Consider the following 26,341-nt stretch of genomic DNA (forward strand, 5'->3'; position numbering starts at 1 on the left):
TTACTACTAACATGTACTATTTTGACATAATTTATTGAGGGAAGAAAAGAAGGAGAAAAAAGAAAGGAATGAAGGAAGGAAAACAAAATGGAGAGGAAAAGGGCAAGATAATTTAAAAAGGAGAAAGACAAAGGAGGCCATATCTCTTAGAAATATCAAAATGTTGTTTTATGTTTTACGCTGCCTTTCCTCAGCTGGACTGTAACTCCTTAACCCCAAGTCTTATGTTAAATCCAAAGCTAGGAAAATTTATTTTCAAGAACCATGAACTCATAAAACGTGTCTATTGTAGGAAATATTTTTGGACAATGAAATACATCTTCCATTAGTCAATTAAGTTGTAAATGACCTCATTAGTGTGTACGTGTTTCTCATTCTTCTTTTTTTGATCTCCCTAACATGATGTATTTCCTGCAGCTTTCAAGTTTAAAAAGTACCTCTAGCTTGTGAAGCTGTTTTCCCCTCATCCCATCACAGGTGTTTTTTATCCCTTTTCTAAGCAAATACCCTCTGTGAGGGGAAGAGACTCAAGTCTTCATGGATTTGGGGTACAGGAGACACAAAAGATGAAGAAGATAGAGTTTGCTTTTATGAAACTTACGTCCTATCCCAAGGACTGATATTAAATGAACAAATTTCAGAAATCGAGGTACAAATTATGATAAATGCCATGAATGGAATAAACGGTAGGCTATAATTAAGAGCACATGCCAAAGGGTGCCGTAGACAGTGTGGTGAGTGTGGGCTCTCCAAGGATTGCAGGTGCTACTGGTTGGACATTCCAGAGGCCCCAGCGCTGAAAGCCACAGGTCAGAATGGGCTTTTCAACGTGGATGAGGTTGCAACCACCACAGAGTAGTGGCTGGAGAAGGAGACCCAGGTGAAGGGAAGAGAAATGGGAAAAGGTTGACCTCCTCTACAATTTGCTAAGGACTGACTCACTGCCTATCTGTTAAGAAGCTCCTGTGAACTACAACAGAATAGATTTCCTCAACAAGCATAGAGAAATACAAACTACTACCTTTGAGTTCATTTTTCTATCTTTACATTTAACATGAACGGAAAGGCAATAAAAAGAAACACTGTGCTGCCCAAGGACCACAAAATACCCAAGAAAGAAGCAGAACAACAAATTTTATTATGACAAACTTATTATGTAGTCCACATTTGAATTCTATCAAAAGTTTGTCAGAACGACAAACTTATTATGTATTCCACATGCAAAATAGTGTGTACCTTCAAGACAGATCTGAGTATTAAATAAAATCCTCCAAATTTATTATGGTTTTTCTCACCAACACTTCTGATTAAAATGCTTGTTTCTCAATTGTCTTATCTCTGAGTAAAAGTAATGATCTGCTCTTTTTTCCCCAAAGGTGTTGAAACTTAACGAACCTTAAGTTCCTTTAATTAATTAATTTCCTAGCAGCCTCAAGTCAAGGACTTATGTGATATGAAAGCGAAGTATTATTGTAGACATTTCTCACAGTAATAACCTCACTGTCAGGTAGCTGGCTTATAGCTTGAAGATTTATGCATAATTTCATATCTCAACATATTGTTCATTTTTCACAATTTTAGATCAGAGACAAGGATGTGCCAGTGAGCTGAGTCAATGACACAACAAGCAATGCCATTTAGAAAAATTACTCATGTTATTCTAGAGTCAACTACTCAAAACTGGTAAGAAATTACAAACTTTCAGTCTAAACAATTAAGCTGAAAAAGGCAAACTAAAAACAAGGAGGCTATGAATCTAAAAGCTCTGACGTACTTGTAGAATCATTTGAATTCTATCAAACTGTCATTTTGGATCTGAGATTAAAGAAACGTTTTTTAGGTTTTGCTATTTGTCATTTGTTAGGGTCCAAACAGTGCCTTTAAGATCTCTCTGGGCTTGTTAAAAGGGATCCCACTTTTAAACATCCTGTTTTGTTTGTTTGCCCAGCCATGGACTCTCAGCTCACCTTCTTAGCTGTGGCTCTGACTTCCACCCTCCCAGACCAACGGTCTCATTCATCCTCTCAGTAGTCAGTCTGTCAGTCATTTACTTATCTATTCCACAAACGTCTATCCAATCCCTACTCTGGGCTAGCCTTGTTCTAGGAAATGAGCGTACAGAAAGGACAGAATAGGACAGAAAGAGCCCTGGTTCTGATGGCACCTGCACTGTGGTGGGGAAGACAAACAGGAAACAAGTAAACCAAACTATTAAGAAAGTCACATCAGAGGTAAAAAAAAAAAAAAAAAAAAAAAAAAGATCAGGAATGATTTGAAAATGGGGTGAAACGTTAGATTGAGTGTTCAAGAAAGGCCTCCTTGAGGATGTGATCTCTAACCTGAAGCACAAATGTTAAGAAAACAGCCACTTGGAGGAGGTGGGTAAAGCACTTCAGGCAAAGGAAAGCACATGTGCAAAGGCCCTGAGGTGGAAGAGAAAATAAACACAGTAGAGGTAGATGCAAAAAACTTCCAATTCCCCAGATCATTGTGTTTACAAGTTACAAAACAGTATGTATAGTTGAGTGGGGTGGGGGTGTTGTATTCAAAAGCAGGAGGGCTATTCCCCTAAATATCAACAGTCATTTCTAAAAAAAAAAAAACAAGGCAATTTTAATTCTCGTTATTCCATTTCTTGTATTTTCTAATATTTCTTCAGTTAACACTAAGCTACTGATGTAATTAAAAATCAGCTATTCTGAAAAACCCTGTTTACTTTCTTAAGAACAATAAAATATAAATTGAAAGAAAAAAATGGCAATTTTATCCATTTAGTAAACTTAGACTTTTAAAATTCAAAATCTGAGATAATTCTAGATATACTGGACTGAAAATTTCATGCTATTGTCTATGAAAGTACATTATTTATTTAGAAGTAATTCAAAGAAAATGATTTATATGAGGGGTAAAACCAATAAACTCTTTTCAAGCTACTCTTTTCTAACCTTCCTGTTCAAACATTGTGTGTACTGAGGACAGTTGTCTACATGCATCCCTCCTTACCAAGAGCCTAGCCCCAGTCTCTGACCTCAGTTCGTCGCCTACCCTCAAGAGCAGTAACACTGCAATTCTGAAAAAAAACGTTCTTTTAACTCAGTCTTTTACTAGATCCTATTTCCAAGACTTTTCTTGTATTTATTAAATTTAGTGTGTTGAAAACAACTAAGAAGTCATGCATGCCTAACTATAAAAGCTAGAATCCTACAGCCTTAGAGTAGGTATATAATTCCGGAAAATAAACAATTCTAGTTTTAGGCAGGTCTCTGCCAGCAACCAGACACCATGTTGACAGAGCACTGGAAGCAGCCATGCCAGAGGGCAGGCAGTGGCATCATTGGTAGACAAACAGAAGGAGGCTAGGAGATGAGGCAAGAAAAGAAGAAATCTGCAGAATATGTTCACAGAGTTTTTAGGTAAGAGGCAATGCAAAGTATCAAGTTGATGTAATCAGTAGTTTGAGGGCATGTTTGTTTTCATCAACTGTTCAGCTGCTGCAGCACCCCCAAATGGCTGTAATGTTGGCAGTTCCCTCCACGGTCATAGACTTATGGCTCCCAAATTTGTCTCATCTTCATCATCATCTGAATGCTTCTCAAAATAGGAATTCTGGACACCACTCCCAGAGACCATGATTCAATAGGTGTGGGTTGAGCTTCAGAATCCATGTTCTGTCAAATCTCCACCAGGCAATGTGACTAGGTTTGGGAGGCCTAGCTTTAAAAGAGCAAAACCGACAGGCCCTCAATTTAGCCATGTATTCCAGAGGTGTAACTTTGCAGGAGTTGAATGGCAGTCAGCATCCAGAGCTGGTGCTCTCTTATGAAGTGAGAGATTTTCCAGCACAAAGAATCTTTTTCAAATGAGCTGAAAAGAGTTTGGCATAAGGGATGCTTTACATTTCCAACCTGGCTGATCATCAGAATCGTTATAATTATTATTGTGATTATTGTTGTTATTATTTTTTTTAAATTCAGAGTCCCAGGCCACACCAGAGTCTGATTTAATATGTCTGGGATGAAGTCTTTGAATCTGCACTTTAACCATCTCCAGTGGGTAGTTTAGGGAACACGAGGTTTGGGAGCAATTGCTCTAGACTAGTAGCCCTAAAACTTTAGACTGTATATACCTTTTGGGTACTAATCAAATAAGCAACGTCATAGCCCCCACCTTCAGAGATTCTGATTCTGTCATTTGGGGAAGGACTCAGGAATTTCTATTTTTGATGAGCAACTCAAGCAGTTATCTTGCAGAGAATTCAAGGACTGTCCCTCCAGAAACACTGATCCAGAACCACCACCCATCCCATCTCCTCTGCCTCATGCCACCAAGCTAACAGTAATCTGCACCTCACAGGAACCTCTTTCAAAAGTAAGAAGTAAAAGAATTTACACTAATATTTCTTTAATGTACGCCATAGTAGGCATCCACCATGATGATGTGTTTTCATAAGCTCCAGGAAGACTTATCAAAAAGACCAAACATTTGGGTCAGCCACGTGAGTGACCAACCTCGAGGCTTCAACTGCACTGGGTAACACTCTCACCCAGGGAAGCTGAATGTGGACTGAGTTGGGAGGGAAAGGGTAATACATTACTGAAAAGGAAAGTCAAGTTTATGGCACCTTGTCAGGTACTGCTTAGTAGAGCAACATGAGACTATAGCCAGAAGATAGAGATGAAGGGCAAGATTTGAGAATGAAAGAGGTAGGACACAAAATAGATGAAATGAAGGAAGAACCATGGTTGTGGTGCCAGATATGAATGAAGCAAGGTTGCTGGGTCCTCAGTCTTTTGTTGTGTAGGCCAAGTGGCACACAAGTGGATCAGCTTGATCAAAGAAGGTAAACGGCAAGCTTGAACGAGAGTAGAGAAACTGATGTGTACGAATTCAGCAGTTGCCCTTTCTACCAGCAAATAAAATTTTCTGAGGCATGACTTTGAATCTTGCACTCAAGGCTCATGGGTCAGAGTGAAACACTTAGCTGGCGAGGGATCCCAGTTCCCTCACCACAGCTATGTCACAATGTAAACATGCTGCTCTTACTCATGGCTTTTGTTTAAAACTAGAAAATTCACATTTGATGGTGCTAACATACATGAAAAGAGAGAGATCATAGACAGTTATGGTCACATTTCTTGTTATAGCAAACTCTGGTATATGTTGACCTTTGATGTGAGTGAAGACATCAGGGGTCTATTTTCTGGGAGAAACATTAACTCTGTATATGTCTAACTCAGCCTGCTCTGTACGTGGACCTGTGTAGCTAAATGCAACTAGAGCAAATCACACAGCCATACTGATCGGCCTCACTTTAAATTCATGACATTAATCTTTAGGAGCCCCTAGCGGTACCCAGAAATCATACTCTGCTTCCCTAGTCCTTTCTTCTTCCCATTCTTCACACCTTGTCTTCCATCTTCAAGCCCTCAGGACACCCCCAACCCATCCCCACTCCCAGCGTCGACCTCACTTCCTCTTTTGCTAAGACATAGAAGGCATAGGAAGCTTCTTCTCATCCTACATACAAATGGGTGCCCATTTCGTCTTCCTTTCACCTATTCCTATGATTGAACTGTCCTACATCTAGGTAGGGGTAAGCCTTCCGCTTATGTTCCGGCTCCTAAAGTCTCTTGGGTACTTGTGGAAATTGCTGCAGCAGTTCTCTCTTCTCCTTCTTACAGTGTCAGGTTTCCTTTCTCTACAGGGTCTTTCCCATAGGCACACCGACACATTTGCCAGAGTTGATCATGCTCTCCTCCTTCAAGCATGGTCGTCATCTGGTTTCCAGGACACTCCCTCTCCTGGTTTTCCTCCTTCCTCACTGTCTGTTCCTCTCACTGTTCAGTGCTGGTTCCTCTTCCTCTCCTCAACCCCAGCCCCTGGGGAATTCTTGGAATTCTTCTCTTCTCTGTCCATGCTCACTCTCGGTGATCCACCCAGCCTCAGGATTATCAGAATCATCTATGAGCTGATGCCTCCCTCAGTTCCATCTCTAGCCCAGGTGTCTCTCGTAAACTCCAGAATCACATACCCAACAGCTTATATGACATCTCTGCTTGGGGGTATAATGGTCATTTCCAGTTTTACAAGTCCAAAGTGAGCTCCTGCTCTTACTCTAGCTCTTTTCCCACAGTCTTCTTTCCTCAAGAAAAGGCAGTGCCACTCTTCCAGCATATCAGGCTCCAAACTCTGGAGCCATCCTTGACACCTCTTTTTCATTAATTCCTCAGATTCAATCTATCAGCAAGTCTTCCCAGCTCGTTCTTCAAGAGAGATCCAAAGCCTGACCACTCCTCACTGTCTCCACTATACTTCCCCTGCCTGGGCCACCTCATTCTGCATCTGAATGGCAGCAGGAGCTTAATAACAGGCCTCTCTGCTTTTGCCGTTGCTGGTCCTCATCCAAACCTTAGCCCCGTATGCTAAAACACTCTACTCATGCCTTCTCATCTCACTATGAGAGAAACCAAGAGCCCTTACAATGGCCTCCAAGGCTCTACTCAACCTGGCCTCTATCACCCCATTTGTATTGTTTCTTACTTCCTGCCCTCTCCCTCCAGCCTCACCTACCTCATTGCTGGTCCTTCAATTCATTGGACACACTCCTGTTTCCAGAGACCTCTGTATGGCTCATTTCCTGTCTCCTTTGCGTCTTTATTTAGACAGCTTCTTCTCAGCGAGATCTTCCCGGACAGCCCTATTTGTAATTGCAGCCCCTTGTTCTCCCATATCCTCCATTCTGGTTTTATTTTTCTTCTTCTTGGCACTTACCAATATCTAATATGTTACATATTTAAATTGTTATAATGACAATGATTATTATTTTCTGTCCTCTCGGCCACTCACAAAAGCTCCACAGGAGCAAGGACACTTATCTGTTTTATTCATTCCCATGTGTGCCTCAAATGGTGTCTAAAACAGTACCTGGCAGATTTCAGTGCAGAACTATTACTTTTTGAAAGAATCTGAGAGTTGGGCCTTGAGATTTCATACTTCTGCAAGGCGTGGACCATCCTCTAGAAGAGGTATAATAATCCACAGGTATAATAATCCAAGGTATCATAATCCACATGGCCTCTTAGCTCAAGGAAAGGAATTCAGAAAGGAAGGAAAAAAAATGAAAGAAAACTTTCTCTACTATTTCTGTGTTTTTCTGAAAATTGAATAGTTTTATGTTCTGATTTTATTTTTAGAATGGTGACTAAGGTATTTCAGTATTTCTGTATTACTACCAGCCCTTCATTCTTTCCAAATGGTTTATAAAAGCTTAATAATACATTTTATTTTAAAAATCACAGTCACAGATTAAAATTCCTATACGCTTGGGGAAAATATTATTGTCTCACTTTGGAGTGAAAAACCACCTTTGCATTTTTGCCTTGTGGACATCCACAAAGATAGGAAGAGTAATTCTATGCCTTCATCTGGCGTGGGCTTCTGTGCATTGATTAGTAGTAAAAGTTCTGACCACATCTTTGCCCTCTTGGCCAAGCCTGAGTTTAGCTGGAAAATTGTGTTTATTCTTATAGATCAAGAAACAAAAAACTAATTGGCCTCCTTGCACAAAAGCTTTGGGACAGAAGCAAATAAAAGCCTGCCTAAAGGTCTAGCTCCCTGGACTTTGAAATCCAAAACAGAAGTACAAGTAAGTATCTGGTATTTCTTTGTGGAAGGGCAAATTAACATTTGTCAGAATTCACTATAGTTTGATCTACATTTTAGCTTCATTTTCATATGTTCATCACCCATATAAAACAAATCTACATTTCTACTTAACCAATGGGGGTGAGGGTCAGTATGAAGGGAGGGGTTAAGAGGCAAATTATTAATCTAACTTCCTTTTTCCAGGTGGCTAATGCTTGCTATTACTTTCTAAGTAATACTGTTTAGATAGTATTTAGATATTTAGACAGCTGAAGAAGTGTTTGATGTTGAGTAAGGGATACATGGGAAAATAACATTAGATTAAAAAACAATATAATTATTAATGTTGACGAAAAGAGTCAAACTCTGTAAAATATGAGAAGAGATTTATTCTGTGCCAAATACGAATGACCATGGCCCATGACACAGCCCTCAGCCTGAGAACATGTGCCCAAGGTGGTCGGGGTACAGCTTGGTTTTATACATTTTAGGAAGGCATGAGACATCAATCAAATATAAGAAATACATTGATTTGGTTCAGAAAGGCAGGAGAACTCAAAGTACAGGCTTCCAGGCTATAGGTAAATTTGAACATTTTCTGGTTGGCAATTGGTTGAGTTTATCTGAAGACCTGGGATTAATGGAAAGGCATGTCTGGTTAAGGTAAAGGATTGTGGAGACCAGGTTTTATTGTGCAGAGGAATCACTCAGGTAGTAGACTTCAGAGAGCCGGTTGTAAAACGTTTCTTTTCAGACCTAAAAGGGTGCCTACCTCTTAGTTGATTATCTCCTGGAGCTGGGAAAGAAGGAAGGAAGGGAGGGAGGGAGGAAGGAAGGGAGGGGAGGGGAGGGGAGGGGAGGGGAGGTAGGTGATTCTCTACAGAATGTGGATTTTTCCCAGAAGAGACTTCGTAGGGCAATTTCAAGGCATGGCAAGGAAATACATTTTGGGGTAAAACATTTTTTATTTTCTTCCTTGTTATGCCAGAGTCAGATTGGAAAGTAAGTCATGATATACAGAGTCAAATAAAACCCATCTGATCAGAATTTATGGTTTGTAGGGCATGACTCCCCAGACCCCTTAGATAGGAGTTTGGGCAAAATAAAGAATCAGAGCTTAGTCCTCATTAATATACAGGAAAAGAAAAGTAGTCATATGTGATTACAGGTAATCCCAGCTTAACTGTGGTCAAAATGATGCAGGTCTTGAATATTGCTGTAATCAAACTGAAGATAAATCTGTAAGAGGAGGATGGGAAGGATACACCTGTGCACCAGAGCAAGAGGAGGAAAGAAAGCTATCATACCCCAAATCATCAACACAGAAGTCACAAACAGATCCATCTAAGAGTAAAAGGCAGTTTTCTCCGGAAGAAAGAAAAGAGGGAGGCTGAAGACTGTTTCTCCCAACAGATCCTCAGGATTTGCTGACTCTCTAAAGTGGGTGCATACAATTTTAATGCAAACTTTTTGTGAAAGTAAAGAAACCTTTTCACTGATATATACATACAGAAGATACACAATCATATGTAATTCTCACAAACACATCCTGCATCTACTGCTTAAATCAGAGAGGTTCTGACTTCTTAAGAAAAACCACTTCCTGCATTCCTATTATTTATCTCATTATCCCTCTTGTTTACTTCATAGCACAAGCTGTATGTGTATATTTATTTGGATGTTGACATCTTTGTTCTCTCTCTCCCTCTCGTATGTAAATTCCACAAGAAAAGCTCCTTGTCTTTATTAATTGTTTTATACTCAATGTCACTGTGTATTACACACAACAACCTATCTCTGAATAAATGCAGCCATATGTTGCTTAGTAACAGAGACACATTCTAAGAAATGTTAGTCAATTTGTCATTGTGTAAACATCATAGAGTGCACCTAAACAGACCTAAATGGCATAGCCCACTACACACCTAGGCTATATGGTACATCTCAAGGCTCCTAGACTACAAACCTGTGCAGCATGTTACTCTACTGAATACTGTAGGCAATTGTAACACGATGGTATTTATGTATCTAAACATAAAAAGGTACAGCACAAATATAATCTTATGAGAACATGATCATATATGTAGTCTGTCATTGCCTGAAATGTCATTATGTGGTACATGACTGTATTGTTAAATGAATACATAAATGGACACAAGGCCACAAATATGATAAAATGGTGCAGCCATCAAGAAACTTAAAACTGGATGGTAACAATTCTAGGTATTGTTTTGCCTTATGCTCTTTGGATGTCAAGCTTAGGTAATAAAGAATAAGCCTGTGAGCTTATCTTTACAAGTAGAACATTCAGCACCAGGACTGAAACATAATGAAACAATCAATGAACATGTGTTAGATGTCTAACTAAATGTTTTCCCATACTATACCAACTATTGCAGTTTGGGACACAGGTTCTTCCTACATTGGAATGTGGTCTTCTCTTAAAAAAAAAAAAGGTTAAAATTATAATTGCAGGGTTTTCAATATCTTACCACCCAAACAAATACCTCTAGGCACAGCTGCTATTTACCAACACCCAATTGGAGAGGAAGCGAGGAATTAGCACAGTCAAAACTGGAAGGTCTTTGATACATTTCTGCATTAATCCATTGTCTCTCTTCTCTGTACCCCTCTTTATACCCCTCATTTAAGACCTCTAGTGCCTACTGCTTTTCTGAGCCCATCTTCTTACCAGATTAGGAAATGACTCTACATCATTTTACTCCTCCATTGATTATACTTCAGGATGAATAAGTGTTGTCCTTTCCATTAATGCATCCAACATAATTGTGTCTCATCTTTTATCTGTAACCACATGATATGGTTTAAATTTGGGTCTCTGCCCAAATCTCCTGTCAAATTGTAATCCCCAAGGTTGGAGGAGGGGCCCGGTGGGAGGATATTAAACAGACCTAAATGGCATAGCCCACTACACACCTAGGCTATATGGTACATCTCAAGGCTCCTAGACTACAAACCTGTGCAGCATGTTTGGGCACAGATTTATCCTTTGCTATTCTCATGGCAATGAGTGAATTCTCACAGATCTGTGAGCTGTGTAGCACCTTTCCCCACTCTCTTCCTCCTGCTCTGGCCATGTAAGCTGTGCCTGCCTTCCCTTTACCTTCCACCATAATTGTAAGTTTCCCAAGGCCTCCCCAGCCATGCTTCCTCTACAGCCTGCAGAACCATGAGCCAATTAAACCTCTTTTCTTGACAAATTACTCAGTCTCAGGTGTTTCTTTATAGCAGTGTGAGAATGAACTAATACACCATAGAAAGAAAAATAGTCTTGTTCTTTTTAAAACAGAGTCTCAAACCTCTCCCTCAAAAAGACTGTGTTCAGGGCTGAGACCCCTAAGAGGCTCCCGTTTACACACACACAAGAGGCAAATGTTGCCTCTGGGGTATGTCTAGTGCCTTCTCCCCAGACGCCACGCTAGAACAACACCTTCTCTCTGTGTAGACCCTAGTCTCCGCTGGGGTTCAGGTATGCCATGGAACTCAGAGGCCAGCTTCCCCAGAATCTTGACAGTAGGAAATAACCAGCCTGCAAAGGGCCATGTGGGCATAGACAGAAAACTGGTCCTAGTGGGAGGAGAAATAGTGTGGTCAGAAGAGGACAGCGATCCTGAGAATCACCTAGTGGCTGTCACTGAGATTTTTCTCTGATCTATCCCCCATTGACTCCAACCTAGGTCAAGGGTAAGAAGGGCCTGGAACTCAACCTGAGCAAGCTATTTCACTTAAGACTCTGTAAACCTTTGGAGCCTTTCAGTGGAGGGCAACGTGAGAAGGAGAGGTGCCCTCCCCACTTCCCACCTCCGAGCTCTAGCGCACTTGCAGCCGTCTCTAGTGGAGCATGATAGAACTCTGAAGAGGCAGGCTAGCGAGGAGGAAGAAATAGCAGACGCTGTGTGAAGGCTGACCAGGCTTGCTTTTGACCACACATGAGATACAGGGACTTCCAGAAATGCTTGAGGAAACAACACAGAGCTGGGATCTGTAACAGTCAAATGGAGGCAAAACCATCAACTGCTGCTCCCATGTTCAAAGCATATGGTGGGGCTGCAGACAAGAAGTGTGTGGCTTTTTGTGAATCACAACATCTAAGGTTTCAGCTACATCCCACCTCCTAACCAGCACTTGCTTCTTTTCTCCTCTCACCTTCACCTGAAGACTGTGCACTATCTGAGGGCAAGGACAGCGTCTGACTTTCCACCGACGCAGCTGCCAAGGGGAGGAGCTCAATACAGATGTGTGGAATGGAATGAATGAACAGAGGAATGGAATTGAACCAATTTGGTACAAGAAATTATTGTGCAAAATTTTATGGTGGAAGACATTTCTGATGTTTACTTTCAACGTATGCAAAAAGAAGGTAAGTTTAAAATTGGATCCTACCAGTTACCTGCCCTCTCTTCCCGTGCCTCTAGGATTCCGCTGCTAAATGTGCAGATAATTCCCATATTCATTGCTGACTTGGTTTCTCTTTCTGACCTTGTATTGATGAGGAGGAAAAGCCATGTCTAAGCAGAACAGCTCTGTACAAGGAGGTCCCTTCTTAAGCACAGTTCGCCTAAACAGCTCTGAACCGGGATGGTGTCCTAAAAGGACGTTTCTGGGGTTTGGGGTGAGAACTTGCCACTGTGCCTGCTAGTGGGGGCCATGAGCTTGTTACATGAAGAGGAGAATCATTTGGTGAGTGACTGGGGTTTATGTTTAAGCATCCCTGTTTACTAACTGCAGGAACAAATTTCCTAACTCTGAGTCTCATTTGCCTTCTTTCCTGAAGTATAATAATGTCGACTTTACCTATATCACCTATTGTTGAATCAAACAAGAGAATCATATACTAATTTGCATATAAAAATAGTACACACACACTGGATTCAGACTATCCTGAGAAAGACAATTCTCACTGAAATTGGAGAGAAATCTTTTTTAGTTGCTTGGAATTGTCCCACTTTGTTGCAACAGTGATTGTGATTCCAAACACTTTTCAGAATCTAAGTCGAACTTTCAGGGCCAATTAAACACCTTTGAGAACAATGTCCTTTGTCTTTGCTTTTTAAATTAGTTTCATTCTTGCAAATGTCCAGTCATTTCAGTACTAAATCAAAACGAGTTCATGTTGTAAAAGAATAAAAAAGAACTTTTTCCTTGCATTAGTTACTGATCAGCGGAATAATGGCCTACATTTGTTCACACAAAGACCTAATGGATAACTTTTTAAAAACAACATCGTGACCAAGAAGTACTTAGATTTAGAAACCATTAAATATTATAGAATAGAATAACCCAAAAGCACTTAATCATCCTGTAGCTTTGTAAAAAATCTATAGTTGGAATTCACTCTTCATATGCTTTTATTTCTATACAATCCCCACAAGCTCCGGGCTCTGTGTTTTTTACCTTTAGTAAATGTTTATCCCTTATGTCTGTGTCATAGTCCACCATGGTTTGATTTGTCCCAAAGTCAAAATACTCTCTTGATCATTGTGCACAGAATTAATCAAGACTGACAGGACTATTAATGGTGCTTATCACTTACGAGAGAGAGGAGGAGGGCTGGGCTTGGCTGCAGGGTGTTTTCTGAAACTGGAATAAAAGGATCACCGCCAAAACATGGAAAGTTGTTCACAAGCTTTGCAGATGAGCTTTTCTTTTCTTTTTTCCTTTTTTTGATTTCAATACCTTTTTGGGGAACAGGTGGTGTTTGGTTACATGAATAAGTTCTTTAGTGGTGATTTCTGAGATTTTTGTCTGTTAACTCTGCTGATATTTCTTTTGCTGTGCAGGAGCTTTTTAGTTTAATTAAGACCCATCTATTTCTCTTTGTTTTTGGTGCATTTGCTTTTGGGTTCTTGGTCACGAAGTCTTGCCTAAGCCAATGTCTAGAGGGGGTTTTTGATGTTATCTTCTAGAATCTCTATGGTTTCAGATCTTAGGTTTAAGTCTTTGATCTATCTTGAGTTGATTTTTGTATAAGGTGAGAGATGGGCATCTAGTTTCATTCTTCTAACATGTGGCTAGCCAATTATCCCAGCACCATTTGTTGAATAGGATATCCTTTCCTCACTTTGTGTTTTTATTTGCTTTGTCAAAGATCAGTTGACTGTATTTGGCTTTATTTCTGGGTTCTCTATTCTGTTCCACTGGTCTATGTACCAATTTTTATACCAGTATCATGCTGTTTTGGTGACTGTGGCCTTACAGTATAGTTTGAAGTCAGGTAATGTGATGCTCCTAGATTCGTTTCTTTTGCTTAGTCTTGCTTTGGCTCTGTGGGCTCTTTTTTGGTTCCATATGAATTTTTGGGTTTTTTTTTTTCTAGTTCTATGAGAAATGATAGTGGTGTTTTGATGGGAATTGCATTGAATTTGTAGATTGCTTTGGGCAGTATGGTCATTTTCACAATACTGAATCCATGAGCATGGGATGTGTTTCCATTTGTATGTCATCCATGTTTTCTTTCAGCAGTGTTTTGTAATTTTCCTTGTAGAGGTCTTTCATGTCCTCGGTTAGGTATATTCCTATGTATTTTATTATTATTATTATTATTTGCAGCTATTGTGAAAGGAGTTGAGTTCTTGATTTGATTCTCAGCTTGGTCGCTGTTGGTCTACAGCAGAGCTACTGATTTGTGTGCATTAATTTTGTATCCTGAAACTTTGCTGAATACATTTCCCAGTTCTAGGAGCTTTCTGGATGAGTTTTTAGGTTTTTCTAGGTATACAATCATATCATCAGCAAACAGCGACAGTTTGACTTCCTCTTTACCAATTTGGATGCCCTTTATTTCTTTCTCTTGTCTGATTGCTCTGGCTAGGACTTCCAGTACTAGGTGTTGAGCAGAAGCGGTGAAAGTGGGCATCCTTGTCTCGTTCCAGTTCTCAGGGTGAATGCTTTCAAATTTTCCCTGTTCAGTATCATATTGGTTGTAGGTTTGTCATAGATGGCTTTTATTACCTTAATGTATGTCCCTTCTATGCTGATTTTGCTGAGGATTTTAATCATAAAGGGATGTTGGATTTTTGTCAAATGCTTTTTTTGCATCTATTGAGATGATCATGTGATGTTTGCTTTTAATTTTGTTTGTGTGGTGTATCACATTTGTTGACTTGTATATGTTAAACCATCCCTGCATCCCTGGTTTGAAACCCACTTGATCATGGTAAATTATCTTTTTGATATGTTGTTCAATTTGGTTCACTAGCATTTTCTTTGAGGATTTTTGCATCTATGTTTATCAGGGATATTGGTTTGCAGTTTTCTTTTTTTGTTATATCCTTCCCTAGTTTTGGCATTAGGGTGATTCTGGCTTCATAGAATGATTTAGGGAGGATTTCCTCTTTCTCTATCTTTTGGAATAGTGTCAATAGGATTGGTACTAATTCTTCTTTGAATGTCTGATAGAATTCAGCTGTGATTTGGTCTGGTCCTGAACTTTTTTTTGTTGACAGTTGTTAAATTACCATTTCAATCTCACTGCTTGTTATTGTTATGTTCACAGATTCCATATCTTCCTCATTTAATCTAGGAGGGTTGTTTCTCCAGGAATTTCTCCATCTCCTCTAGGTTTTCTAATTTATGCATGTAAATGTGTTCATAGCAGCCTTGAATAATCTTTTGTATTTATGTGGTATGAGCTGTAATATCCCCCGTTTCATTCCCATTGGAGCTTATTTGGATCTTCTTTCTTCTTGGCTAATCTCTCTAATGGTCTATCAATTTTATTTATCTTTTCAAAGAATCAGCTTTTTGTTTAATTTACCTTTTGTATTTGTGTTGTTGTTGTTTGTTTCAATTTCATTTAGTTCTGCTCTGATCATCGTCATTTCTTTTATTTTCTTTTTTTCTGGGTTTGGGTTTGAATTGTCCTTGTTTCTCCAGTTCTGTGAGGTAAGAACTTAGATTGTCTAATTGTGCTCTTTTAGACTTGTTGGTGTAGGCATCTAATGCTATGAACTTTCCTCTTAGCACTGCTTTTGCTGTATGCCAGAGGTTTTGACAGGTTTTGTCACTATTATCATTCAGTTCAAAGAATTTTTTAATTCCCATCTTGATTTCATTGTTGACCCAATAATCATTCAGGATCAGGTTATTTAATTTCCATATATTTGCATGATTTTGAGGGTTCCCTTTGGAGTTGATTTCCAATTTTATTCCACTGTAGTCTGAGAGAGTACTTGATGAACTTTCAATTTTCTTAAATTTGCTGAGACTTGTTTTGTGACCTATAATATTATCTATCTTGCAGAATGTTCCATGTGCTGATGAATAGAATGTATATTCTGCAGTTGTTGGGTAGAATGTTCTATAAATACATCTGTTAAGTCAATTTGCTGTAGGGCATAGTTTAAGTCCATTGTTTCTCTGTTGACTTTCTGTCTTGATGACCTGTCTAGTGCCGTCAGTGGAGTGTTAGAGTCCCCCGCTATTATAGTGTTGCTATCTAGCTCATTTCTTAGGTATAGTAATAATTGTTTTATAAATTTGGGAGCTCCAGTGTTAGATGCATATATATTTAGAATTGTGATATTTTCTTGCTGGACTAGTTCTTTAATCATTATACAGTACTCCTCTTTGTCTTTTTTAACTGATGTTGCTTTAAAGTTTGCTTTGTCTGATAGAAGAATAGCTATTCTTGCTCACTTTTAGTGTCCATTTGCAGGGAATATCTTCTTCCTACCTCCTCCCTTCACCTTAAGTTTATGTGAGTCCTTATGTGTTAGGTGAGTCTACAGAAGATAGCAGAATTTTGGTTGGTGAATTCTTACCCATTCTGCCATTCTGTATCTCTTAAGTGGAGCATTTTAGGCTATTTACATTCAATGTTGATATTGAAATGTGAGGTACTATTCTATTCATCATGCTTTTTGTTGCCTGAATACCTTGTTTTGTTTTGGTTTTTCATTGTGTTATTGTTATATAGGTCCTGTGAGAATTATGCTTTAAGGAGATGCTATTCTGATATATTTTGAGGATTTGTTTCAAGATTTAGTGCTCGTTCTAGCAGTTCTTACAGTGCTGGCTTGGTAATGGCAAATTCTCCCAGTGTTTGTTTGCCTGGAAAAGACTGTATCTTTTCTTCATTTATGAAGCTTAGTTTTGCTGGACACAAAACTCTTTTTTCTTTTTTTTTGAGATGGAGTTTCACTCTTGTCGCCCAGGCTGGAGTGCAATATTGCAATCTCGGCTCACTACAACCTCTGCTTCCCAGATTCAAACAATTCTTCCACCTCAGCCTCCCAAGTAGCTGGGATTACAGGCGCCCACCACCATATCTGGCTAATTTTTGTATTTTTAGTGGAGATGGGGTTTCACCATGTTGACAGGCTGGTCTCAAACTCCTAACCTCAGGTGATCCACCCGCCTCGGCCTCCCAAAGTGCTGAGATTACAAGCATGAGCCTCTACCAGGCCCAGCCACAAAATTATTGACCGATAATTATTTTGATGAAGAAGGCTAAAGATAGGACCCCAATCCCTTCTATGGTTTCTGCTGACAAATCTGCTGTTAATCTGATAGGTTTTCCTTTATAGGTTACCTGATGCTTTTCCCTCACAGCTCTTAAGATTCTTTCCTTCAATATTATGTCATTAATTTAGATTCAATGCTATCCCCATCAAGCTATCACTGACTTTCTTCACAGAATTGGAAAAAACTACTTTAAAGTTCATATGGAAACAAAAAGAGCCCACATTGCCAAGACAATCCTAAGCAAAAAAAACAAAGCTAGAGGCATCATGCTACCTGACTTCAAACTATACTACAAGCCTACAGTAACCAAAACAGCATGGTACTGGTACCAAAACAGAGATATAGATCAATGGAACAGAACAGAGCCCTCAGAAATAACACCACACATCTACAACCATCTGATCTTTGACAAAACCGACAAAAACAAGAAATGGGGAAAGGATTCCCTATTTAATAAATAGTGCTGGGAAAACTGGCTATCCATATGTAGAAAGCTGAAACTGGATCCCTTCCTTACACCTTATACAAAAATTAATTCAAGATGGATTAAAGACTTCAATGTAAGACCTAACACCATAAAAACCCTAGAAGAAAACCGAGGCAATACCATTGAGGACATAGGCATGGGCAAAGACTTTATGACTAAAACATCAAAAGCAATGGCGACAAAAGCCAAAATAGACAAATGGGATCTAATTAAACTAAAGAGCTTCTGCACAGCAAACGAAACTATCATCAGAGTGAACAGGCAACCTACAGAATGGGAGAAACTCTTTGCAATCTACCCATCTGACAAAGAGCTAATATCCAGAATCTATAAAGCACTTAAACAAATTTACAAGAAAAAATCAAACAACCCCACCAAAAAGTGGGCAAAGGATATGAACAGACCCTTCTCAAAAGAAGACATTTATGCGGCCAACAGACACATGAAAAAATGCTCATCATCACTGGTCATCAGAGAAATGCAAATCAAAACCACAATGAGATACCATCTCACACCAGTTAGAATGGCGATCATTAAAAAGTCAGGAAACAACAGATGCTGGAGAGGATGTGGAGAAATAGGGATGCTTTTACACTGGTGGTGGGAATATATATTAGTTCAACCATTGTGGAAGACAGTGTGGCAATTCCTCAAGGAAACTAGAAATACATTTGACCCAGTTATCCCATTACTGAGTATATACCCAAATGATTATAAATCATGCTACTATAAGGACATATGCATGCATATAGTATTACAGCACTATTCACAATAGCAAAGACTTGGAATGAACCCAAATGTCCATCAATGATTGACTGGATGAAGAAATTGTGGCACATATACACCATGGAATACTATGCAGCCACGAAAAAGGATGAGTTCACGTCCTCTGCAGGGACATGGATGAAGCTGGAAACCATCATTCTAAGCAAACTATCACAAGGATAGAAAACCAAACACCACATATTCTCATTCATAGGTGGGAGCTGAACAATGAGAACACATGGACACAAGGCAGGGAACATCACACACTGGGGTCTGTTGGGGGGTTAGGGGCTGGGGGAGGGATAGTATTAGGAGAAATAACTAATGTAAATGACAAATTGATGGGTGCAGCAAACCACCATGACACAGGTATACCTATGTAACAAGCCTGCATGTTGTTCACATGTGTCCTAGAACTCAAAGTATAATAATAATAACAATAAAAAGATTATTTCCTTCATTTTTGACTTTAGATAACCTGAGGACTATGTGCTCAGGTGATGACATTTTTGTGATGAATTTCCCACGTTTTTTGAGCTTCTTGGATTCGCATGTCTAGATCTCTAGCAAGGCTGGGAAGTTTTCCTCAATTATTCCCTCAAATATGTTTTCCAAACTTTTAGATTCCTCTTCTTTCTCGGGAACACCAATTATTCTTAGTTTTGAATATTTAACATAGTCCTAAATTTCTTGGAGGTTTTGCTCATTTTTTAAATTCTTTTTTCTTTGTCTTTGATGGATTGGGTTAATTCAAAAACCTTGTCTTCAAGCTCTGAAGTTCTTTCTTCTGCTTGTTTGATTCTATGCTGAGAACTTCCAGTGCATTTTGCATTTCTCTAAATGTGTCCTTGATTTCCAGAAATTGTGACTCTTTTTGATTTATGTTCTCTATTTCACTGAAGAAGTTTCCTTTCATACCCTGTATCACGTTTTGGATTTTTTTTAAGCTGGACTTCACCTTTTTCTGGTGCCTCCTTGGTTAGCCTAATAATTGACCTTCTGAATCCTTTTTCTAGCAATTAAGAGATTTTTTTCTTGGTTTGGATCCATTGCTGGTGAGCTGGTATGATCTTTTCGGGGTGTAAAGATCCTTGTTTTGTCATATTACCAGAATTGTTTTTCTGATTCCTTCTCATTTGGGTAGACTGTTGGAGGGAAGACCTGGGATTCAAAGGCTGCTGTTCAGGTTCTTTTGTCCCACAGAGTGCTCGCTTGATGTGATGTTCTCCCCCTTCCCCTAGGAGTGGGGCTACCTGAGAGTCAAACTGCAGTGATTTATTTTATTTTTTGCTGTTCTGGGTCTAGCCACCCTGCAGAGCTACGGGACTCCAGGCTGGTACTGGAGAGTGTCTGCAAAGAGTCCTGTGATGTGATCCATCTTCAGGTCTTGCAGCCGTGGATACCAGCACCTGCTTCAGTGGAGGTAGCAGGGGAGTGAAGTGGACTCTGTAAGCGTCCTTGGTTATGTTTTTGTTTAGTGTGCTGCTTTTCTGTTTGTTGGCCGCCAGACAGGAGGTAGCACTTTTAAGAGCGCATCAGCTGCAGTCCTATAGGGAGGATGCAAACTTGCCCTAGGGACACCTGGTTAAGTATTCAGGTTTCTCAGGTGGTGGGCAGGGCTATAGAGCTACCAAGAGATTATAACCTTTGTCTTCAGCTACCAGGGCAGGTAGAGGAGGACCACCAGTTAGGGGCTGGATTAGGCATGTCTGAGCTCAGCCTCTCCTTTGGCAGGGCTTGCTGTGGCTGCTGTGGGGGATGGCAGTGTGGTTGCCAGTCCAGTGGAGTTATATTCGCAGGGGGATTATGGCTGCCTCTGCTGAGTCATTCAGGTCATCAGGGAAGTGGGGAAAAGCCGGCAGTTGTTGGCCTTACCCCACTGTCACACAGCCCACAGTCCTAAAGGCTGGTCTACCACTCCCACCGTGCCCCCACAACAGCACCGAGTCTGGCAACCGGTGACCAGGGCTGAGAACTTGCCCCAGACCACGAGCCTCCCTGTGAAGAAAGCACGCCAATTCACAGTTTTTCCGCATCTCAGGGATCCTGCAGCAGTGATTCTGTTCCTTGAAAGGGCTTGTGGATTCTCTCAGCTTTTCTGGTAAGTTCCTGTGGTAGTTCCTGGAGCAAGTTTATGATGTGATTCTCCACATACCACTCAGTGCATCAGAGTGGGAGCTACAAGCTAGTCCTGCCTCCTGTTTGCCATCTTAATCTCTAGACTGGAGATTTTCAATGCCTGATACTGGCGTTACCTGTTCCAAGTAACTGGAGGTACACAACTCCCTGTTGTAAATGGGACATTATAACCAGATTGTTTCCAGAGACACCATAACAGATATTTGCCATCCCCTGGAGGGAAGCACAGGCATGTTCAATAACGAGCACTCTTTCTATATCAATAAAAAATACCAAAGCAGCTCTGAGATTTGTACATTTTTAAAATGACAAGAAGAAAATAAGCTCTATAGTCTCTACACCCCTGGAACTCAAGTAAGAAAAGAGTTCCTGATTTTCTTTGTTCATACTAAACCATAGTGGAAATGCAATGATTTCAAAAGAACAAAAATCTCTGACAGTGAATGAGCTCATCAGGACAGGCTCTTTTTACTCAGGTCTTCAAAAAGTCTATTTTTTTTTTTTTTTTTGAGATACGGAGTCTTACTCTGTCGCCCAGGCTGGAGTGCAGTGGCGCCATCTCGGCTCACTGCAAGCTCTGCCTCCCGGGTTCAGACATTCTCCTCCCTCAGCCTCCTGAGTAGCTAGGACTACAGGCGCCTGACACTGTGCCTGGCTAGTATATATATAATTTTTTTTTTTTGTATTTTTTTAGTAGAGATGGGGTTTCACCTTGTTAGCCAGGATGGTCTCAATCTCCTAACCTCGTGATCCACCTGCCTCAGCCTCCCAAAGTGCTGGGATTACAGGTGTGAGCCACCGTGCCCGGCCAAGAAAGTCATTTTTAAAACTAGGGAAATAAATTTTGTTCGTATATCACTCTAGTTTCCTGACTGCATGTCTCAAAACATAATGTTACATGAAACTTTAAATCATACTAACTTTGCTGTTGTTGTTGTTGTTGTTGCTGTTGTTAACATATTTGGAAAAGAGAGGCCAGAGTAATAATAATCATGTCACGCAAATTAATAGCACAATATCTGGGTTGCAACTTTTACAGCTTCATCAGAACTGGAACCAGATGCACATTATTTTTGCTGACTCTGAAAAATATTATTGTACTTTCCCTGAGCATAGCAATGGAGTCTGTTTGACGTGCAGGAATCTGCAGCATCATTACCTTGGGTGTAAAATGCTGTTTTCATGCCTTTGGCAAACATCAGTCACCTGGCCTTGACACTCTAATTTCATCTCTACAGCTTGCCTTGCCATTGTCAACAAATGGTAGTGATTACACTCACAAGGTTCCACTCTGGTTGAAAACAAAATAAGCCTCTGAACGAATAAGCATGTCATGTGCTCCCCCAGATTCATCATGTAAAATCTAAAATCACTTTATACTGGGGATGCTGATGGAAAGAATTCAGGTGCTGAACAAACAGATGTGGGCTTAAACTCTGCTCCACCACCCTCATGCTGGGCAACTGGCAGCAGTTTTCTCAATTTCTTTGACAGTCAATTTCCACATCTGTCAAGCAGGACTAAAACTACCTAATTTGTCCAGAAGTGGGGAATTTAAAGGAGAAAGTGAGTTAAAAACCCAGTGTCTGGCACTAAGTAGGGACTACTGAATGTTACTCTTGCCCCCATCCCACCCTATCTTCCCCCAGAGTCTACTCTGCCCCATTCATGCACAGGGTTAGTACTAGACAGTCTTTCTTAACAACAGTTTTGTCAAATGTTATTCATTCTAGTTTGGGGGGAAAACTGAAGGACCAGATAAACAAGTTATCTAGCTTATTTCCAACCATCTCTTCAGTGCCTAGAACTGTTCACAAAACATTTAGGCACTCAGAAAACATTTGAAGAATGATGGAATGTAACTGCAAGCCCAGGTTCTGGGCATAAGTCGTGGAGAATTATAGGTTTTGTTTGACTCCCACCTCTCCCATTAATATCTGAATACATTCTGCAACTTACCTAACTTCCATAGCTTCTCTTTTCTCATCTCAAAAAAAATGAGCTAACAGTCCCTACTTCTCAGAATTGTTATAAAGATTAAATGAAATAATGTAGAAAACATACTTAGTCCATCATGAAGTAAGCACTCAGAAATGAGAACAATTACAATTTAGTTTCTCTTATAATAATTATGATTATCTGTTAAACAATTAACTCATAGGTAATATGTTTAAAGAAAGAGTAATGCTAGAGGTGGATAGAGGAATAGACTTTTCCAAAGAAGACTGTACACCCTGAAAGACTAGAGTGTGAAGATCCTACTTGTGGTGGGCGACAGCCTGATGTGTTTGGTGCAAACACATCAATCCCACTATCCCCTGGTGACAAGAATGAATGTTTCAACCTTTATTTATCACACTCACTGGGAAGACATGACTAGATCGGAACTTTGGAGAAATTAGAGTTTCGGCTTCAATTGAGCTGTGAAAATTTGTTAAATCATTTCATTCTGTTGCCATTCAAGAATATGGTAGGTGGTTTTCCTGATCCTCTTCAGCCTGTAGATGGCCTTGGAATCATTTAGCTGGGTGCCCTGCCTTGAGATCACTGCAGTCAGGTAACTACCTGCTCTCAGCTGACAAAATCTCTCCATCTTCCAAAAATGAGAGCAATAACGGAAGTTTGGGGACTGATTTTTAATGAGTCTTTCCATTTTTCTCTTGGGTGGCAAAAGAAAACACTCAGTATTCTCTACTCACACAACAATTCTAATACCAAATGTGTTGGTTTTCCACACGAGGCAGTTCTCCAGTTCTCTGTGGATGCCAACCGGATGACACTAAGTGCCTGCAATTAGTATAGACCCCACAGATTAAGGGCTCAGTCCCACAAGACTGCCCCCAACTTCAGATGCCAATCATAAGTAGCAGTTCCCCAGACTACTCACACTTTCAGCCAACTTGGGTACAAACTGGGGGTTCCCACAACCCCCTCCTCAGATTCAATAATTTGCTATAACATTTCATAAAACTAAAAAGGATATTTACTTACTTTACCAGTTTATTAAAGGATACAAATAAGATGCCAGAGAAAGAGGCACATAGGGCGAGGTCTGGAAGGGTCCCAAACACAGGAGTATCTGTCCCTGTGAAGTTGGGGCGCACTACCTTCTGGCACATGGATATGTGCCCCAACTCAGAAGCTCCCCACTTCATCATTCAGGGGTTTTTAAGGAGGCTTCATCACGTAGGCAAGATTATCAACCCAGTCTCCAGGCCCTCTCCCCTCCCTGCAGATGGTGGATGGGCCTGAAAGTCCCAAGCTTCTAATCATGACTCAGCCTTTCTGGTGAAAGGCCCCATCCTGAAGCTATTCAGGAACTCCAAAGAGTTGCCTCACTAGAACAAAAGACACTCCTGTCATTCCAGAAATTCCAAGTGTTTTAGGACCTCTGTGTGAGGAACTGGGGGCAAAGACCAAATATAAATTTCTTATGTCACAGGTAGAAATAGATAAGGGATGCTGCTTATTACATATGACCAGTCTCCAAAACAAAGGCAGATGACATGGCTGACAAGAGTTTCCCCAACAATCCCACCCTGCATGGAGGACAGTAGAGCATCTCTCATTTTCCCCAGAAGCTACTTTAGCAATGTGGGTGTGCAGTGGCCTTGGCAGAATCTTGCAACTTATTAGAGATGGAGCTTAAGAAAGGGAAAAAGGCCAGGTAAGGTGGCTCATTCCTGTAATCTGAGCACTTTGGGAGGCTAAGGCAGAAAGATTACTTGACTCAGAAGTTCAAGACCAGCCTGGTCAACATAGTGAGACCCTGTCTCTACAAAACAAAAATTAGCCGGGCATAGTGATGCATGCCTGTAGTTCCAGCTACTCCAGAGGCTGAGGCGGAGAATTGCTTGAGCCCAAAAATTTGAGGCTGCACTGTGCCATGACCCTACCACTGCATTTCAGCTTGGGTGACAGAACGAGACTGTGTCTCAGAAGGAAAAGAAAAAGTGAAAGAGGCTGGTAGGACTCCACATTGTTTTATTTGGGTAACTAAGAATACTGGCACTTCTAACAGACACAGGAGGACAGCACCTTCCTCCTTACCCCATACTCAGCCCATCACCAGATCCTACTGGTGTTAGTTACTAAGTGAGCTGTTCAATCTGGCCCTGATCTCCCTGCTTCCCCACTCGTCCCACCAAATCTATTCTCCAAATAGTGGTCAGAGTGTCTTTATTTTGAAACATCACTCCCCATTGTCTTAAAAGCCTTCCATGACTTCCTCACTTACTCTGCTGACATGGTCACAATTTTGTACTATTTACAAAGTGACAGGGTTTATGCTCCAGCAGCACCTCTCACCACCTTCCCTCTTGCCCTATCCATGTGACACACTTTCAGAACCTTGCCTCCCTCAAGCTCCTCCCGTCCCAGACGTGCATCCTTGCAGTTCCTGTGCCTGAAGTGCTCGCCTCCCCTCTGTGCCTACGCTTCTGATTTCAACCCAATCATCACTTCCTGGAGGTCCTCCCTGCTTAGGTCAGACCTCTGCAATAAACTCTAGGAGTCAGAAGTGTCATCCGTTGCCACCTGGTAGTGGGTGTGAGTTTACAATCATTTGTCTGCTTGTCTCCCATCACATCCCCCACGTAGCCAGTAAGATCCAGGAGCACCTTCCACCAATCTGTTTCTGCTCCATTGTAGCTATCTCTAAAGCCTGGCCTACAGCCTGCACATAGTAGGGATTTCATAATTAGCTCTTGATTGTGGAATGACTGAAGGAGAAACAGCATTTTTTTATTCATAAAAGAAATCTACCCCATTATCTTTCACAGTATCTGAAACCATCAGTTTTGTTCCTTTGAGGATTTTCAAGTTTTCTAGAGAGATCAATAAACTGAAAATACCCCTGGGAAAGGTTAGAAAACTTTTCTCCACTTGGACTTGAGTGTTCCAGGTGAAGAATGTACTGCCTGTTCCCTGGTCTACAGACAGCCTGTTCTTTCTATCACTCCATCTCCTATAGCTGCATCTACAGGATGAATTACCACTAAAACCGGGAACCGGGAAGATGCATGATTCACTGAACTAACATGGTGGGGGATCATGAAGTTTCCTTACAAGGCTTCCTTGCACCCCAGAAAAGAGCTCATCAGTATCATCAGATACCTGAAATCTGGAGGACAAAACTCTCTGTGCAGCCACATTAGCCAGCATCATCCTTCCTGGCCGTGATTCCCCTCCGGTTTTGACTCGAGAACCCAAATTCTTCCTCCAATTCTAGCTCCTCCTCAGAGCCTCTTCTTGTGAACAGCTCTTTCTGGGCTTTCCACATCCAGATAAGTAATTCTGTTGGGAAGCCTGCCACAAGTTCGGACACCACCTGGATTGTCACCCAGATAGACGTATCCCTCAGTTTCCTGGAGTCATTCATTTCCTTTGAGTAATCACCACAGAATTATGAGAAGTGTCAAAGTAACCCAGTCTCCTGGCCATGGGTAAGTAAATTGGTTGAGTTTACCATTGCTGCATCATCTATCTCCATCTCCATGGGGCATAATGTGGTAGCAAGGAAAAAACTGCCCTTTGAATGCCTTTTCCACAATAGTGCTTAATTGATCATCCTGTGTGTGGGCATTGGCATAGCACCTGGGGTTATTAAGCTGAGAGATTGATTTTAGAATTGAGTCAATTATATTAGGGCTGAAAGGCATCTACCTCTTTTGATAATATCCAGAGAAAGCAACTGATGATTACCTAGAAATCCAACCCATTGCATTGGGCACATATCTAAAAATAATGCATGTTTGCATATTACAAATATTAACCATTGCAGATAATTATTTAGCAAATTCAAAAGTAGAAATTTGCTGG

General features: G+C 40.6%; 1 protein-coding gene and 1 long non-coding RNA gene across 3 annotated transcripts in view; one reads left to right on the forward strand and one right to left on the reverse strand.

Moving 5' to 3' along the window:
• KCNAB1 (potassium voltage-gated channel subfamily A member regulatory beta subunit 1) overlaps nucleotides 1-26,341 on the reverse strand; it is a 448,855-nt gene that overhangs the window by 315,907 nt on the left and 106,607 nt on the right. The gene's annotated exons all lie outside the window — the stretch shown is intronic.
• Nucleotides 12,156-21,868, forward strand: LOC117079507. The gene is made up of 3 exons (XR_004435480.1): nucleotides 12,156-12,345; nucleotides 20,424-20,483; nucleotides 21,760-21,868. It is a non-coding gene; the product is annotated as an uncharacterized LOC117079507 (long non-coding RNA).

The sequence above is a fragment of the Trachypithecus francoisi genome, unplaced genomic scaffold, assembly GCF_009764315.1.
Source record: "Trachypithecus francoisi isolate TF-2019V2 unplaced genomic scaffold, Tfra_2.0 Lachesis_group0, whole genome shotgun sequence".
Classification (NCBI taxonomy): Eukaryota; Metazoa; Chordata; class Mammalia; order Primates; family Cercopithecidae; genus Trachypithecus; species Trachypithecus francoisi.